The 18538-nt window shown below is 37.1% G+C and overlaps 1 long non-coding RNA gene across 1 annotated transcript in view; it reads left to right on the forward strand.

Annotated features, from left to right (window-relative positions):
- Window positions 1-11204, forward strand: part of LOC128092147 (uncharacterized) — a 94155-nt gene extending 82951 nt beyond the window's left edge. The window contains exon 3 of the long non-coding RNA XR_008211662.1: window positions 11137-11204. This is a non-coding gene — a long non-coding RNA (uncharacterized LOC128092147). The remainder of the gene's footprint in view (window positions 1-11136) is intronic.
- Window positions 11205-18538: the final 7334 nt, after the last annotated feature.

An 18538-nucleotide genomic window follows, 5' to 3' on the forward strand; every position in this document is an offset into this window, starting at 1 on the left:
TTAATTTAGAAATAATCTGACTGTTTAATTTTTTTTCTCAGTGGAGGGCTTCAAATAAGTTCTCAATATTTTTTGTGGGACTTGATGTGTTGTACTTCTTAAGACTGATTGTGCTCTCTGCTATGCTAGGATAAAGCAGAACCAGCCTGATTGCTGCAGGGCCTTGGTGATGTATGAATATGTGGAAGCAGCCTTATTCTCAGCTTTCTTGATTCACATGCGGAACTAGTAATGATCATAAAAATAACCATATTTTTTTAACCAGATTGTTACTGCCAGCTACACTGAAAAGGTATTTTCACTTTACTTGGAGTTGCTTTGTACATTTCTCTTCCCTTGAAGAAATGGGACTGGGCTGTAGAGTGGATTATGGCAGATAACTGCTGAGTCTGAGAGATACACAGCTTGAGCCTCTTCCCTCCGTTCTCTCATTCTCTAGGTGTTCCTAAAAGGGAAACTGATTTCCCATTTGATCTAGCCAAAAGTGAGATGGCTTTATTATTCTTAGAGATGAAACTTTTTTTTCCAAATTTTCTGATAAAAATTCTGTGAAAATATTTAATTTTATGGAAGCATATGTATTTTCTAGACAAATAGGGATGTTTTTAGCACACTCAAATGCATCATAAGCATTACCGATCAGCACTTTCTAATTTAACTCAATGCCATTTCGTTTGCAATTTTAAAATCTTTTTTTAAATTGATGATTATCCTGATTCAAAGTGAGAGCTGAAAAAAAAAAAGCTTGAGTTAGCATTTTGAAACAAACCATACTTAACATTTTAAATCAGCCAAAAATCTGCACTGCTGCTTTTTTTTTTTTTTTAAATGAGTCTGTCAGTATGCTCTGTTAATTGTAGAAAGCTTGCATAGGATGTCCTACAATGAGGCACAAAAGCAGCTCCGTTAACCATAATAAAATGAATTTTTATTGTCAGTGCTGAAAATATTTGGAGATGGTTGTAATAGAGTTAGGTAGGTACTTTCTCTTGGCCTGGTTTGCTCAAGGGAAACTGATTTTTCACTGTTGTGGAATCAAAAATTCTTTGTAACTTGCCCTTTCAGTTCTTCTGGAAATTAGATGTTTATTAATACATTGCTTTACACCATTTTAGAGACAGAGATAGTTATGCACCTCTGCCTCTCCAACCTCCCCCCCCCCCCCCCACCTAAAAAAAAAAAATATATATATATATATATATCTTTATCTGTGAAAAATTTTTGTTTCAGTTCAGAGATGCTTTTAAAAATCACTTCTGCCATTGCAGGATATTTTTGTTAATCAGCCTAGATGTACTGCGGTTAAAAATGAGACCAAATCAGAGGTCTGGCAGGACAGTGTATTACATTTTGTATAAACTCATTCAGAATGGTAGACCTGTGGGGAAAAGTAATTACTCCAGGAAATGTATAGCTGCTGCTGATCAGACTTTATTACACATACTGTAAAAGAATGTTGTTGATGTTTTTGCTTTCTCTTCCTTGACAAGGAGGAAATTTTCCAAATATTTTCCAAAGCCACTCTCCCTCCCCCCATCTCTGTCACGGAAATGAGATGTCATTCATAACTATGTCTGCACCAATTGTGCTTTTATGAGCAATTAAATAATTAACAATGTTGACATCTGAATTATCTTTGTTTGCCATCTGAGTTAACCCGTTACTGAGACCGCTGGGAAAATTGTACTTCTCAGAGCCAACACTTCGGAATCAGGCAGACATTTCTGCTTCAGTTCTGTGGTTTTGCACTCATGTTTTCTTTCCTGCTGTTACACTTGGAAATTTAGGAGTTGATTCTGAGATGTATTTAGCACTTTGACATAATACAGTGAGATACTTCAATAGCGAAGTGAATGAGACCATTTATGCACTTGAAGTGAAATATATCCTTAAAATACTAATTGGAGAATTTCTTACTCACATTTTGTTTCTCCCTAAGTGAGATTATGTTAACTTTTTTTGCAAGAAACTGTGAATGTTTAAGAAATACTTATATCATTTGTTTGTCTCTAGTTTGCACCAGAAAGTTTAATGTTTTAGTATTTCTTAATCTTTTTCACCAGAAAATATGCCAGTGCATTTAAATTAAATTACAGCAAGGGCAGTATCACTCTGCTAGTTTCCTAGAGTTCTTCTTTCAGCACTTGAATGAATAAAATGAAGCCTGGGAATTTATTGACGGTCATATATCAGCTCACTTTGGTTTCTTACATCTTAACTGATGAAAGTAATTTAGTCTCTATTGTTTCAATACACCTTAAACATTAAAAACTGTGTTTCGATCAAGTCAAATCAAAGCTTGTGCTTTAATGGGAGATTAAAGAAGAGAAATCCTTCCCTCGGCTTCTACTAGCCATTTATCTCAACAGTGCAGGCTATTATCAGGAAATAAACTCAGATCCAATTAGCTTTATCACTTAATTGGAGGCATATTTTTAGATTTATGCATTACTGACCTTAGTGCCACTGAAATAAAATATTTAACTTGTGATGAAACTCTGGAGTTTTGCACCTCTCCATTCATTAAATTGTGTTGTTTGCTGCCAGGCTCTACAAATAACATGATAAACATATGCTGGTAGGTGCTTCACTCAGCCTGAGGATCTGTGTGTTTGTTCACTGCATGTCTTCCTCACACAGACACAAATGGGCATCACCAGCAGCATCGTCTTTTGAAACATAAAAAACATTGTGACAAACGTTATGAAATAGATTATCTGAAGAAAGACCGTGTGAAACCACAAGGATCCTTGGAGAATCTTCTCTCTGGCTGGACAGAATGAACAGCTGTGCCACTGTTTGTTTTTCTATTTTTGTTTCATTTCAAGAATAACTGGCTTTTAGTTGTGAGGCTTAGGAGGCCTTGATACCTTTGTTGTTTGTTTTTTTCCCCACTAAGTTAATGTCAGTTGCTCTGGAGCCCAGACTCCAGCCCTGTGTCAGGAGCCACTTCCAGGCAGTGCTGTTCTAGGCTTACGTCCCATGGAAATGAAGTGTTCTTGGTGTTCTGTTCTATCCAGTCTGTCTCTTCTCACATCCCAAACAATTTTGAAATCTTAGCATCCAACCTTTACCAAAATTAAAAATAAAGCTGAAGTCTCAAAAATGATTAAAAGTACATTTCCTTACAGATATCCATGGACAGGAGAAAGTAGAATTGTTTGAATTGAAAGGGACAGCTAAAGGCCATTTAGTCCAACTCCCCAGCAGTGAACAGGGATATTTACAGCTAACTGAAAGTGCGGAGAGTCCAGTCCAGCCCCTGACCTTGAATATCTCCAGGGATGGGGCTTCCAACACCTTTCTGGGCAGCCTGTTCCAGTGCCTCATCACCTCTACAGTAAAAAAACACTTTTTCCTTATATTCAATCTAAATCTCACCCCATTTAGTTTAAAAAGCGTTCCTCTTGTCCTATAATCACAGACCATGATAAAGAGTCTGTCCTCCTCTTTCTTATAGCTCGTTTTAGATACTGAAAGTCCTCTAGCAGATCTCCCTGGAGCTTCCTCTTCTCCAGACTGAACAGCCACAGCTCTCTCAGCCTCCTTGTAGAAGAGGCGTTCTATCCCTTGGATCATTTTTGTGGCCCTCCTCTGTACGTGCTCCAACAGGTCCATGTCTCTCCTGTACTGAGAAAAAAAAAAAAAAAAAAAAAAAAGTTTTTATTCATCTGGACACAGTACTCCAGGTGAGGCCTCACTCTCACCAGCACGGAGTAGAGAGGCAGTATCAACTTCCTCGACCTGCTGGCTGCACTGCTTTGGATGCAGCCCCAAACAGTGCTTCAGCTGAGTGAGATGGGACTTAGCACGAGAACTCAGCACTCAGAAGCTGTGAGGGCGATTCCTCTAGAGCAGGAAACAAAGAAATTGCATTTTGGAGGAAAAAATGTGATGGCCTTTGCCTTTATTAAAGGTGTTTCATTCCTATCAGAAGGAGATAAGATTTGATAGCGCCATTTCCCACTATATATTTGATTCTGTAATTTAAATTCCATCTGTCTCTTTCAAAACTTTTCATTTTTTGCTAAAGGTTTTTTTTTTTTTTTTTTCATGGATGTTTTATATCAAACTTTATGGCATTAGGGTTTTGTTTGTTTACTCGTTTTGAATCAAGGAAATGTTGTCTTTCCAGAAATTGAAAGAAGTGTGGTATTAAATGTCTTTTTTATGTGTTGGTTTCTGGTGCTTGTGGTTATTATTTTGGTTTTGTTTTGTTAGATGAAAATGAATTGAGATTCAAGTAGCTATGGAGTTAGATGGATGGGAAAGTAGTCCTATGAAAAGTGGGACCCAGTTTCCCTTTCTGTTGTTTTCTACTGAAGAGCAGATTGAAAGGACTAGAAGCGACATTGTGAGTCACTTGGAGTATTATTTGGAGTATTCTTTCATGGAGCTCCTTTTATTGGAGCTCTCTGCTCCCTCATAGTGCCAGTTAGTCTTGTTATGTTCTTACAGTTTTACTGGGTTATTTTAATCCATCTAGATACTCTTTAGCTTTTCTAGATGCAATATATTTCATGTATTCAATTTGTTTTTCCATGTACTCATATTGGTTTTTTTCTTTTTTTTTCTTTTTTTTTCTTTTTTTTCTTTTTTTTTTTTTTAAAGCTAAATTGTTTGTTAAAAGTTTTTAGTATTTTTTATTTATTTATTACCAATGTACAGGGAGGTAGAAAAAAGGAATAAAACAGAAGGCTGTGCAGAATTCTTCACTTAGAAGCTTTTTTGAGATTTCCATCTGTAATTATCGTGGATGTACTGCAGGGCAGATTAGCATCTGCTAGTGAGAGTTTAGGAGAATTAACCCTGTCATGATTGATTATAGAATGGTCTCTCAAATTCAATCAAATTTGGCCAACAATTTTTTTTCTGTTGTTGTTGGGGCAGTGATTTAAGCATGGATTGAGAACTAGAAATGCCTGCCTTCTAATCCAGCCTTTCATGCTGTCCAGGCCTGACCTATTGCTCCTTCCTGTTGTACTTCTTTTCTCCTCCTTGGCATAGGAATGACACTACTTACCTTTCCTGACATGTGTTGCTATGGTCAATTAAGATTTGTAAGCTCTCAGAAATCTTTTGCTGAAAGGATGTGAGGCATCAAAACTGCTTTTTTCTTTCTTTCTTTCTTTCTTTTTTTTTTTTTTCAGCGTTAAATGTACAAAATCAGTGTTTCTTCTGTTTTGAGCAGGGGGTTATAATCAGCATTTCATTGAGTATTTCTTTCATCCTTTAGCTAACACAAAAAAGCTTCTAAATACTATGTTAGGCTTTGAGAACTATTAATAACATATTTTTAATTTATTTTGCTGAATGCCCTGGAAGAAAAGCAATGTTGCTACGTGTTCTCTATGTTACATGGCAAAAAAGGAATACTTTCCAAGTTAAGTTAAATTAAGAGCTAATGAGAATAGTGCTCTGTCAGTTAACTTGTAATTTACTACTGCTGCTCCTCTGTTATTATGTCCAAAAAACTTTTATACTCAGGCAATTTCGGTTTATTTTCCAGCTTTTAGTAGATTCCCTGTTCTATCAAATGATATTTCATTATTTGAAGTTTTACCCCGATTATTAACTGGAAGTTTACCATGTTTCTCTGTTCTGTTATTTGTGTGTTGTAGCCCACCTCCAGACAAGTCAGTCCTTGATGCCACAGAAGCTATAGCTTTTTGTATTTGTTGCTGTAGGTATTTCAGGTGAAGGATGACATGTAGATGTTGCATGCAAATGCATGAGCGAGGAAGGTGTTAGAGGAGGGCGGGAGAGAATATCAAGCAGGGGTATATAATTTACTGGGCAATTATGTGATTCCACGAGGGCTGAAAGATGTGTCAACACTGTGCATGATTTTCCCCCACCTTTGAAAGGAGCACCTGGTGCCATTCCTGACCAGGTCATGTTTGTCCGGCTGCTATATCATCCATCTTGCAGTTATTTAATCCAGTTTAAAAAAAAAAGGGAGTCAAGTGTTTCAACTGGTTTCCTAAGGAAATGAGGCTTAAGCAGTCATTCCACATGACAAATTTGACAGATCTGCAATCAGAAGGGACTAAATTAAAATCTACGCTTGGAAAAACCAAGGCAGCACCCATCAGGATGATCAGCATGTGGAAGACTGGAGTGATAGCAGTATGTACTGTTCTTAGCCAAGTCAGCCAGCCAGCCCAACATTTTGGGCAGAAGTCATAGGAGAGCAAAGTCTTTAAGAGGTGAAGGGATACATAGGAAAAAGCTCGCATTATGACAATCACAGGTAAGATAGGATGAGGCAGAGAAACTTAAGAGGAGGCTAGGAGATATAAAAAGGATATGAAGGTACTGTGGTGGGGATGACATAGAAGACCTGAGACAGAAATCTATAGAAAACTCATTTTATATTGTTTCACTGACTTGGAATCAATGTGCTTTGCTATCCTGAGACATCATGAAAGAAGAGATGAATCAATATTACACGATAATGTTCCCACATTCGTAGGGGAAATAAGAGGAAGAATTTCTTCACAGTGATGCTGTGATCATTTACTACTTATAAGAGTGGGATCACAGTGCTTGAGGTTAGTTCCCATGATAGAGTAGCACCTAATGCTCTACATATTTGGAAAATTCATCTCAATATGCAATTTCAGATCTGACCATCTTAACTGTGCACCTGATCCCCATTCTCCAAAGCACCATCTGTTGCAGCATTTCAAAAAGAAGAATTTGGCGTGAAGCAGTGAGAGGAGATTGGAAAAGAATGCAGAAATGCATAGAGGAACATGTGTAAGTCAGATACGATGAAACTCAGAGCCCTAGTGGTAGTGATGGTGTGAAGAAAGAATAAGAAGTCAGAGCTTTAAGTGGGAGAGATTGTCAACATGGAATAGGTAAGAAAAGCTGAGTTTTTCTTGGATGGAGTGGGAGCAGAAGAGCGACTACTGACAGTGAAGAAGGGCCGGAATGAGTAATTGAAATGTGCTGCCAAACATGGGGAACCAGCTAGGGAGTAAGCAGGAGTCTTCTGTTTTGTTTTCTTGTAGGGTGACAGAAACAAATCTTTTGTAGCTAGAGAACAGGTTTAAGTGCCTTTTGAGTATTTTCTGTTAATGACTCTCCTGGCAGTCCTTCAAAATCCATAAGCTTGTTAGTTTAAAGAGCTTTTTAAAAAAAATTTGTTAACACACTCTCCTTAATCACTTTCTGTTTTTCTCCTTTATAAAGTGAAGAAAAAAAATACATGAATAAAAACTTGTATATATATATATATATGCATATATATATATTAAAGGGAATATGATTTGCCAATTTTGGAGGTGATATATTAATTTTAAACATGAGCTTTTGGATATATATGACAATATTGACTGTTTTGGTAGAACTATTCTACTATGCACATTCCTACTATTGTAGAAAAATGAGGATTGCTCCTTTCAATTTTGTCACTTTCAAATGAGCAGCTCTTTAAACCATTTACCATAAAAGAACACAGCCTTTTAAGAAGGGATGTATTGTTAAATAGAAAAGAATGAATAAACTAGAGGTGAAGTCCATGTGTAACCTATTAAATTATCCATGATTTAGACTATGTTCTCAAGTTTTATACACCAGAATGTCTAACCTTAGACAAGCAATGTAATCAGCAGGTCCCCAAACGTGTAATAATGTTCTTCATAGGGTTCTTCTTCTTGTTTGCACAGCTGCCAGATGGTGTATGGCATATCCCATTTCACCACATTATTATTTTTTCTGTCTAAAGGTTGGTGAGTGCTACAGGCCGGATGGAATATTTCACACTCAAATCTCATCTGTGAGTTTGATCCATATATTAACAAAGATTGAATCTTTACAAAGTTCCAGGCTATTCAAGAAGTTCTTGTTTATGAAAAATGCAACTTCTTTGGGGCAGATGGTCTTAAAGCTTGTCCATAACTCCTAAGAATCAGTACCAGTACCTATCTTTCTATTCCTCAGCTCATCCTAACTTGAATCAAATTCTCTTTTCCTGTAAACACATTCTGTGGTCATAGGCATATTAAGCTTGTTCTTGACCCCTTCATATCTAAATGCTATCCATTTAATCCTTCACCTCTCAGTTCCTTAAATAACCTCTGTATTTGCTGTCTGTAGCTCTTGCCCTTCAGGTTCTTGTATTTTCTCCAAGCTTTTCCAATCTACTTCACTGAAACTGCCCATCTGCTACTTCCCGCATGTTTTTTCGCTGTGTGTTGTAGGGTAGTCTTTTCATCTTGGCTCCATCCATCCTCCTACTGCTTCTTCAGATTGACTTTCAGTCACAGACACCTGTTGCTTGGTTGTCTTCTTTGACACAAACCCTCTTTGTAGGGAGAAAATTAGGAAGGCAAAAGCCCAGCTTGAACTCAACTTGTTTACTTGGGGTAAAAGAGCACAAAAAAAAATTTACAAATATATTAACAGTAAGAGGAGAGCTAAGGAGAATCTCCAGCCTATACTAGATGTGGCAGGGAATATGACCACTGAGGATAAGGAAAAGGCTGAGGTTCTCATTGCCTTCTTTACATCTGTCGTTAAAAGTCAGACCAGTTATCTGCGGGATACTCTGTCCCTTGACCTGGAAGTCTCGGATGGTGAGCAGAATGAATTGTGGAAACCTGCTACTCCACCTGGACTGCCACAACTCATGGAGCTGGATGAGATCCACCGAGGGGTGCTGAGGGAGCTGGTGGAGGTAATGACCAAGCCACTTTCCATCATCTGTCAGTGTTCTTGGTCAACCAGAGAGGTCTTAGAGGATTGGAGGCTTGCTAATGAGACTCATCTACAAGAAGATTCGTAAGGACAATCTGGGGAACTACAGGCCTGTCAATCTGACCTCGGTGCCAGGAAGGGTTACGGAGCAGATCATCTTGAGAGAGATCACATGGCATGTGCAGGACAAATAGGGGATTAGGACTAGACAGTAAGGGTTCATGAAAAGCAGGTCCTGATTGACCAACCTCATCTCATTCTATGATCAAGTGTCCTACCTGGTGGATGAGGGAAATGCTGTTGACCTGAAATCTACCTATACTTCAGCAAAGCCTTTGAGACTGTCCCCACAGTATTCTCCTGGAGAAGCTGGCAGCCCGGGACTTGGATGGGTGCATTCTTTGCAGGCTGGCTGGATGGCCAGGCCCAGAGTGTGGTGGTAATGGAGTTAAACCCAGCTGGTGACCGGTCATGAGTGGTGTTCCCCAGGATACAGCACTGCAGCCTGTCCTCTTCAGTGTATTGATGACCTTGATGAAGGCATCGAGTGCACCCTCAATAAGTTTGGAGATGGCACCAACTTGGGAGGATGTGTCAATCTGCCTGAGCATAGGAAGGCCTACAGAGGGATCTGGACAGGCTGGGTAGCTGGACTGAGGTTAGTGTGGTGAAATTCAACAAGACCAAGGGCCACGTACTGCACTTTGGCCCCAACAACTCTAGGCAACGCTACAGGCTTGGGATAGAGTGTCTGGAAGACTGTGCAGGGGAAACAGACTTGGAGCCATTGGTCAATGCTCAGGTGAACATGAGCCAGCAGTGTTCCCAGGTAGCTGAAAAGGTCAATGACATCCTGGCTTGTATCAGAAATAGTGTTTCCAGCAGGAGCAAGGAGGTGATTGTCCTTCTGTACTCAGCATTGGTGAGGCTGCATTTTGAGTACTGTGTTCAGTTTTGGGCCCCTCACTAGAAGACATTGATGCTCTGGAGCATGTCCAGAGAAGGGCATGGAAACTGATGAGGTGTCTGGGGCACAGGCTTTATGAAGAGTGGCTGAGAGAATTGAGATTATTCAGCCTGGAGAAGAGAGGGCTCAGGGGAGAACTCTCTACTAGTACTTGAAGGGAGCAATGTGAAGGTTGGCCTCTTCTTCCATGTAACTGATGATAGGACTAGAGGGAATGGCCTCAAGTTGTGCCAGGTTGGATATTAGAAAAATCTCCTTCAAAAGAGTGGTCAGGCACTGGGACAGGCTGCCCAGGGAGATGGTGGAGTCACCGACTCTGGAAGCATTCAAGAAACATTTAGATGTAGTGAGGGACTGGCTAGTGTTGGAGATCTTTTCCAACACTGATAATACTGTGATTCTTGACTACACAGTCATAGTGGCTAAATCTTGTTCCTAGGAACACATGCCCATGTCCTGTCATCTTTTCTTTAGACTTGATTTCTATGCTTATGCTTGGCTCGCCGTTGTGAATCAAACTGGTTACATTAATTCTATCTCTTGCTCCTATCAGTGGTTCTCCTTTCATCTCACGTGATTGATCTTCTGTGTGCAAACTTTCCAAAATCAGTCCTTTTTTTATATTCTGCATATCTGGAGACATATGTAACAGAAAATGTGTACCGGATTAGAGGCTTGAACCACATAGCTAAATCTGCATTCTACTTCTTCTAGGATTTGGGACAGAATGAATGATTTGTGCTGTGGAAATCAGCATCTGGATGTGTACGTCATACCTTCTGTAATTTTTAATGCTAATAGAGAGCTAATTGTGCTCTCTATGTTGCTTCCACAGTACTGTCATAACCTTTACTGAAAATCCTAAAAGAAGGAATGAACGTTAACAGATTTTTTGTTGTTGTTTTTTTTGTTTTTTAAGATGATTTTCATAGTCTTTCCCTGCACTTGTTTTCATAGTCAAAACATTCTTGGCAAAGGTAATTTCAGTGAAGAGAATATCCCAGCTCTTTATCTATTATTGCTTTTATCTCCATGGAGTCAAAAGTTGGACTCCACCAAATTCCATGCAAGTGATTGCTTTTTGGTAAATTCTAATGTGAAAGGAAGAAAGCAGCTATTAAAATATCTTTTTGGTAGATTGTATTCTGGGAAAGAAAAAAAAAAGGCTGTTACAGTATACGTCTCAGTTTTTTTCATGATCAACGTTATTTGTACAGCACCTGAAAAAGAGCAACTCTTTCAAAGAGTTAGAACAGAACAACATGTCTTGTCCTGGGCAACCATCTTTCTAGTATTAAAAGAGCTAAAAGTGGATTTGGTATTAGAAGAAAATATTAGATAAGCTGAAGTTCATCTGTCAGCGTGTAAGGCTGATTTCACTCATCTTCTGCTTCTTTTACAGATGCATGTCACAGCCACTATTAAGCTAAGAGCATCTTACTTTATCTGCTTCTTGTCATCAGGTTTCAATAATTCTCCAAAGAGGAGTATCTCATTTGCATCCCACAGGACGAAAGAGAACTTGATTTCTGCAATACAAGTGGTAATTCCTTTTAGCAGCATATATATTGATAATGAAAAGAGACCACTGTTTAGTACACTTTATTTACAGTTTTAAATTTTGGGATCGTTTTTCATCTAGTGTCAATACTGTTCACTTCAAAGTCATTCCAATAATTCTTGTGGGATTATCGTTTAACTTCATGTGTTGCATCTTCCTTTGTGTTTATACAAGCGACAGAACTGTACAATCTGAGCCTCATAGTATGAGGTAGAATTTAAGAAACAAATAATCAAAATTGTGGACTTTCCCGTCTTCCAAGTACGTTCAATAAAGTCAGTAAATATTCCCAGATTTCTAGTTAAGTGGACCAAGTTATTTAAATACAGTGCCTTAATCTGATTCATAATTTATCTTCCCAGAAAGCTTATCTTAAGTTTTGAGAAAAATAAATGATTTTGCATAAAAGCAAAAGCTTCTGTTGGCACCATGGTTGTTTCATTAGGTGTCTAAGTGCGGATGTTCGTGTTCAGCTCTAGGCACTTTGATAGTTGTATTTGTCTTGGGCAAAGCTAGGAGACAATTTAACTTGTGCAACAGAAGATGACAATAAATAATGCAGAACATCCTGAAATAAACAGAAATGAATAAAAGCCTTCAGTATTTTTGTTTATTCCTTGGTCATATCTTAATAACAGATATTCTAATGTCACCCTGCTGGACATACCTGTGCCCAATCCACTCCAATATATACCCACCTCAGGACACAGCTGAGCCTGCCAGTCAAACTGCTGGCATCTCTGGGAAAATGCGTGTAAGAAAGAGGGAAAATTTTGTCTGAAAACGTAGGCCAAATTCAGAGAGGAAAGAAGAAATGATGGTGTAGCCTGTGGAGAGGAACCATGCTGTCCTGTTGGGGAGAGGGAGTGAGAGAGTGGCTAGGTCTGTCAGCCAGCTGAGATCAGCCCGTCACAGCTGGAAGAGACAGCTTAGTTCTGCTTTGCCCATGGTCCTTGAGTATCACAAAATTGTGAGCAGCAGAAACAAGGGAGGTAGATATCAATAGTGATTGAGCTACTCATGTGTCCTATGCTGTGAATTTCTACTAAACTAAAACTTCTGGATTAGGCATATTTACCACTCACCCCTCCAAAACCAAAACCAAACCAAAACAACAACAAAACAACCCACAAACTAACAAACAAATCCAAAAACAAACAAACAAAAAAAAACAAACAAAACCAACAGTAAACCCAACAGATTAGAAGCACAAATTATCCCCAAATACTGTTTCAATGACTTCTCTTGTACTGTGTTAGCAATGAAATGCATAGTCAGAACAGGCATAAATTAATTCATACTGTGTTTTATTTTTCCCCCAGTCAGTATGAGTTGTATTCCTTAAAGAAATGTTATGTTGGCTTTCAGATATTTTACAGCACGCCTATTTCTTCTGGGCCAAGATAAAGCTTTAATTTAAGATCAGAGGAGAAAGAAAAGAAATTTTACGTTGATGGATCTTTAAAGGAATGTCTGCCTGAACCCCATTCAAAAGAAAATTCATAGATGTAAGTGTGTTATTGATCATTTTTGCATTGTGGGAAAAGCTTGGAGTTGCAGTTGGACCCTTACAAACTGTGTGTGCAAAGTATGTGTGTGAGAGACCTGGCACGTTATCTGTCTGGAGTTTTTTATTCTTTTTTCCTTACAGTTGAATTATAACTCCTAGTTATAATTTTTTGCAGTTATGGCTTTTTATGGATTGCATTTAAATTTGCAAATACCTCTTTGTGCTTGTATACTTTTAAGTTGATGTATGTTTGAGTTTGAGAATGTTCTGTCAGTAAGTCAAAGCTCTCTGTTGGAATGTGGGTCTCTTGTAGATGTGCTGATAGTTACACTGGAAGAGGCAACCCAAAAGCAAAATGTTACAGGCCGAGCATCAGTAACATTATCACCAGTCATTGTAAAAGAATTAGGGATTCCGCAGCCACTCTGTCTTATGCCTTTCATGATAATGCGAAATGCCATAGGAAAAGGAGGCAGACCAATAGAACAGAAATTTAGAAGGAGGCAGTCTGCTTTCTCTCTGTCTTATTTTCAGTTTCACTACTTTTTTTTTTTTTTTCATCTTCAATGCCTTACTTCAATACTTAGTGTCGTTTTTTCTTTAAAATAAATTTTGTGAAAGATTTAAATGGCATTGCTCATGATAAAAAAAAAAACAAAAAAACTTTTTTTTTGATCATACAAGTTTCTCTGGAGGAAATGGGAAACGTGACAGATAACTTTGAATATTCAAATGCATGTGTGTGGCAATCACATTATACCTAAAGATGGAGTATTGATGTTTCCTTTCTAATACAAATTACTAGTTAGCTCTCGGACTGAATATACTTTCACAATGTAACTCTGACCATTTACTTCTAGACTAGGATTGTGAGAAAAACATTTATGCTTTTTTTGTTGTTGTTGTTTGTTTTCTTTTTGTTTCTCTTTAAACAAAAGTTATTTCTTCAGTAATGCAGAATTTGGCAAAATAGTTGCGATATGCCATGTAACATAATTAAGGTGTCAGAAAGCTCTCTCTTTTAAGTATGGCTGTGAAAGGAGTAGTATGTACCTTCAAGTTAACAAGCAAAGGTGATTTAATGAATGGAGACTGAATACAAATACACAGAGATTGTTGTATAAAATACTTCCCTTTGAAGTCATTATTAATGATATGGGATATTCAATTGGAGTCTCCCCAGCAGTTATTCACACAATCAAACTATGTATTTTAGAGTTGAAAAACAAACAAACAAGAAATAGGTTTTAGTTATTTATTAATAACTTGTTTTTACAGGAAAATCTGATGTTTCTGATCAATATCTTTCACATGCTGTTTTTAATATAATTTGCAACATCAATATTAATGAATATGTCCAAACAAAAGGCCTCTTTCCATCATTGGTGGGTTGGTTATTTGATTTTATAGCTAGTCTATGCTACTAAAATAAGTTAGTCTGTACTTTCACTTTCTGGGAAAACTCAAACACTTAAAAGCTACATAATTTACCTATCCAATGCATTTCTTTTTAAGAAAAAATTAATTTAAGAAAATCTTATTGTTTAGAGGAAGATGTGTTATTTAATTGTTGAAAAATAGTTTCTGAAATTTTTATATGATTTCCTTATTAGAAATGTTTCTAACTGATACCATCTGTGAAATAAGTATGGCTTTACAACTTAAAGCTCTTGAGAATTTTTACCACTATGGAAGGTGGTTAAAAAAAGACAAAAAAAAAAAAAAATCCAATGTTTTTAATTATTAATTATCATTAAGATATCAAAGACATGGTACTTCTGCCTTGAGCTCTAGTCAGCTTTGCTGGACAAGAGAATATTCAGAGATAATGTATTTTCTTCTTGTCTATGCCTTCTTGTCCATTATCTTCTTACAATATTTCCATGGCCAATGAGTGTCTGAAAATAATTAATTCCTGTATTCAACACAATTTAGTCTGTGAATACCAGTAATAACAGTGTACTTCATTTCTCTACTTCTGGGCACAGTTTGATTGGGATTCTTTTTACCCCTCTTCTGTTTCTACATCTTAAATGACTGTTTATATAAGCAGGTAAATTTTCTTTTTTCTTTTTCTTCTTTCCTCTTTTTTTCTTTTTCACTGCTCATTCTTTTTTTTTTTTTTTTTTTTTTTTCCTTCTGAAATGTATAATGCTCTGCACTCACTCTTAATAATTTAAATAGCCGTTTTCCAGCCTGGCTGAAGAATGTCTGAAACAGTTTGAAGTTCAAGGGAATGTTTGTGTGTGTTTTGGCGTATGTTAAGTTCTTTTCAAGAAAAAGAGTGCTGGTGTCTTACTAGAGGAAACTTCTGTCTTCCAACTGTGAACCTCTTGAGAGTTTATTTGTTGCTGTACGTGCTCTGTCTGGTATGGCAGTGATACCTTTCACATTTTAGAGATTTCACTTCATGAGCTCTGCCTCTCCTCCTTCTCCTTCTCCTTCTCCTTCTCCTTCTCCTTCTCCTTCTCCTTCTCCTTCTCCTTCTCCTTCTCCTTCTCCTTCTCCTTCTCCTTCTCCTTCTCCTTCTCCTTCTCCTTCTCCTTCTCCTTCTCCTTCTCCTTCTCCTTCTCCTTCTCCTTCTCCTTCTCCTTCTCCTTCTCCTTCTCCTTCTCCTTCTCCTTCTCCTTCTCCTTCTCCTTCTCCTTCTCCTTCTCCTTCTCCTTCTCCTTTCTTTTTCTTTGTAGGGAAATAAAATTAAAGCAAACTAATAAAAAAAGGAAAAAAAAAAAAAAAAAGAAAAAAAAAAACCCAGTTCCCAAAAGCCTCTCTGAAAAGTACCCTGCCAAAAGCCAAGAAAAAACTATGCTGCAATTCCCTTACTGCATGGTATGTGTAATAGTGGTCAATGACTAGTTTCTTGGTTATTATTTTTAACTGTTGTTTTTTTCCAAATGTGTTATGAATCTTAGTAATCCCCTCCAAAAAAATAATAATACTAATAACAGTAGATATTTTTTGTGATTTTATTTTCTGTTTATTTCTAGGAAAGTTCTGGTTAGACTGAGGGAGAATTGTCACCGCTCCCTTTTAGAAAAATATTAAATCTGCAGTTGACTATTCTTCTAAAACTCAAAGTCTGTGTCCAATTTTTTGGTGAGAATAGAGTGTAAGTGCCTGCACCTACCTATTCTTCATTGACCTTTCAACTTTCTTACTGTCGGGGGACACAAATTCTGTGATCCTGTCCTCGTGCTGTTTCTTTTGTCATTATCTATGATTCATCTTCCCTAGGACTTGTCAAACTTGAGTTATTTTTAATCCTTTTCTGGGCCTCCCTGAAGGCATTATATCATATCTCTGGACACCACGCATGATCTCCTACTCCCTATTGTCCTACCCTATTCAGATTCCCTGTGTTTCTTTGCTACCCCTGACATGGTGCCAACTATTATTTCTCTTTTTTAATAAATCTGCAGACTTGAACAAACTACAGCCATTGTCATTTTTCCAAACAATTTGTATGAATGCATTAAAAAGAATCAGTCACAGTAATAAATCCTTCAGGGCTTCAGTTGTTATCTTCTCATTTTCAGTAGATTGTTCTGGGACACAATTTTATGGCAAAATATAGTTTGGCTGGTTTACTTTAACCTCTCACATCATTAGTCAGAGTAATATCTGGAAAAGGTTGCAGCTCTTCTCACTATTTGGATTAACCATTTCTTCATCTTTCAAATGCATATTGTATTTGAAAACAAAATATTTTTCAACTATTTATGAACTGTATTCAAACTGAGTATCTTGCAGAGGAGCTCCTTTCCCTTAGGAATGCTTCTGATTTTACTTGAGAAGTATAGTATTTGCAAGGCTTTTCTCTGCTCAGGATAATACCCTTTGCACATTGTTGTGGCTGTAGATTCCAACCTGCATCATCTAAATGAGATTAAAGCATGTTTGCATTAGTGAAATGAAGCTGGAATTAAACTTAATTTTTTTCCTTCATAATGTAATAGTTAAAGTCTTGCAACTAAAAATTACAAGAATTTTAGCAATTCGCCTAAAAGTGATCATTATAAACCTCAGGAATTCAGACTATAATCTTTTAAAGAACCAAAATACTTAAAAGATAAATCAAAAAAGCAGGAAACTTGCAGTTTAAACAAGCAGTAGTAATTCTGCCATGTCATGACTTTTCAGTTCTTATCCCATGTAAATTACTGTTTTCAGGATGTGGAAAATTATATACAAGTGGTAGACAGTGATGCTGACATTCTTGCATGAGTTTCAGAAATTAATTCCTGTGACACAAATGGTATGCTGATCTCACATGGAAAACAGAAAACAGAACTAAAAAAAAAGCTTACTTGGTGCTTTTAAAATCTCTATTCAGAAATTGTATCTGCATTTCTTAATTCTTAGTTGATTTTCAGAATCTTAAAGCAGAATAGAAAATACTTGATTTCAGTAGGAATGGATGTTTAGACAATTGTGGAATGAATATGCAGTCCAACCAAATTTGAAGTTCTAAAGTGCCCACAAAGTTATAGTTAATATGTTTGAATTTGAGGCTGAACCAGAAAGTGTTTCTAGCTAATGTCATTATGACTCTGTCACTATTTTTCCTTGTAATTAATCTCTACAAGTCTAGCTAGAGATTTAAATAAATATAATAGTTGTATATTTTTGTTTTTTAGTTTTGGGAAGATAAATTAGAATTCAATTCATTATTGAACTGTGAAGTCAAAATATCTTCATGGTGAGGACAAAAATAATGTTAGCTTTGAAATGTCAAAAATTGGTTATTAAGAGTTAAAAAGGCAAAAAATTAAAAGGTTCTTCCAGATGTGCATAAACTGTTTTCAATTTCTCATTTTGTCTAACATAGATAACACTGGACAATCCATGCTTGATTCTTAATAGTGTCTGATTGTTCTCTTTTGACTGCAAATGTTTTCCAGGGCATGAAAAATGCCTGAGACTATATTACTTTCCTTGCTAAGGACTAGATGCACGTTAGCCTCCTAGAAGGGTGATTCAGAAACTAGGGGACTGCATGACCTTATGTCTTGTCCAAGGACTCAGTCTCAGCCCCCATAGCTTCTAGTCAGGTCCACTCAATTGGAAATGCTCAAACTGGTCATCAAACTGCCAAAACCTCCAGCTCTTGTGGACTTCTGTCTAAGAGTGAATGTCTAGTTCTACAAAGCAAGACAGGTCTAATTTTTCTGGATTGATTTTAGGCGCCAAAATTTGATGTTCAAAATCTAGCAAACACTTATGTCAGATTCAGTGTAGATCTGATGGCATTTACAGGTTGGAGGGCTCATCTGACAAAAGATTGTTTTACTTTTGTAGGTGACATTGTGGCAGTATGTTTTGTGTGGCTGAACACAAGGATTCATGTTTATCCACCCAATATGCTGTCCATTTTGATAGTTCATCCAGTTACTGGCTTTTTAATACATCCAGCCCATTACAAACACTGGAACAAATTATTTAGCTCTCCAAAACTATTGACATGCCCAGAAAAGGTGAATTATTATGTTTTCAGGAAAGGTGAATGGAAAAAAAAATACAGCAATGATATCCAATTACAAGCAGTAAGATTCATAAGCAAAAGAGACAGTTTGGTTTGTGTGTTTGTTGTAGTTGTTTTTGATTGTTTCCAGTAACTGTGGGAATTATTTCTACAGCCTTTGGACATTAAGAGAGGGAGGTAGGAGGAATGCAGGAAGCAAAAGACGGGACATTTATGTACATGGATGCATTTACTTATCTCTCCAAATTAACAGATTGTGGAAGAAAAATAATGTGAGATTCTGAACAGTAAATACTTCCCAAACTTGTGAAA

This window comes from Tympanuchus pallidicinctus, unplaced genomic scaffold (assembly GCF_026119805.1).
Source record: "Tympanuchus pallidicinctus isolate F22 unplaced genomic scaffold, pur_lepc_1.0 scaffold10, whole genome shotgun sequence".
NCBI lineage: Eukaryota > Metazoa > Chordata > Aves > Galliformes > Phasianidae > Tympanuchus > Tympanuchus pallidicinctus.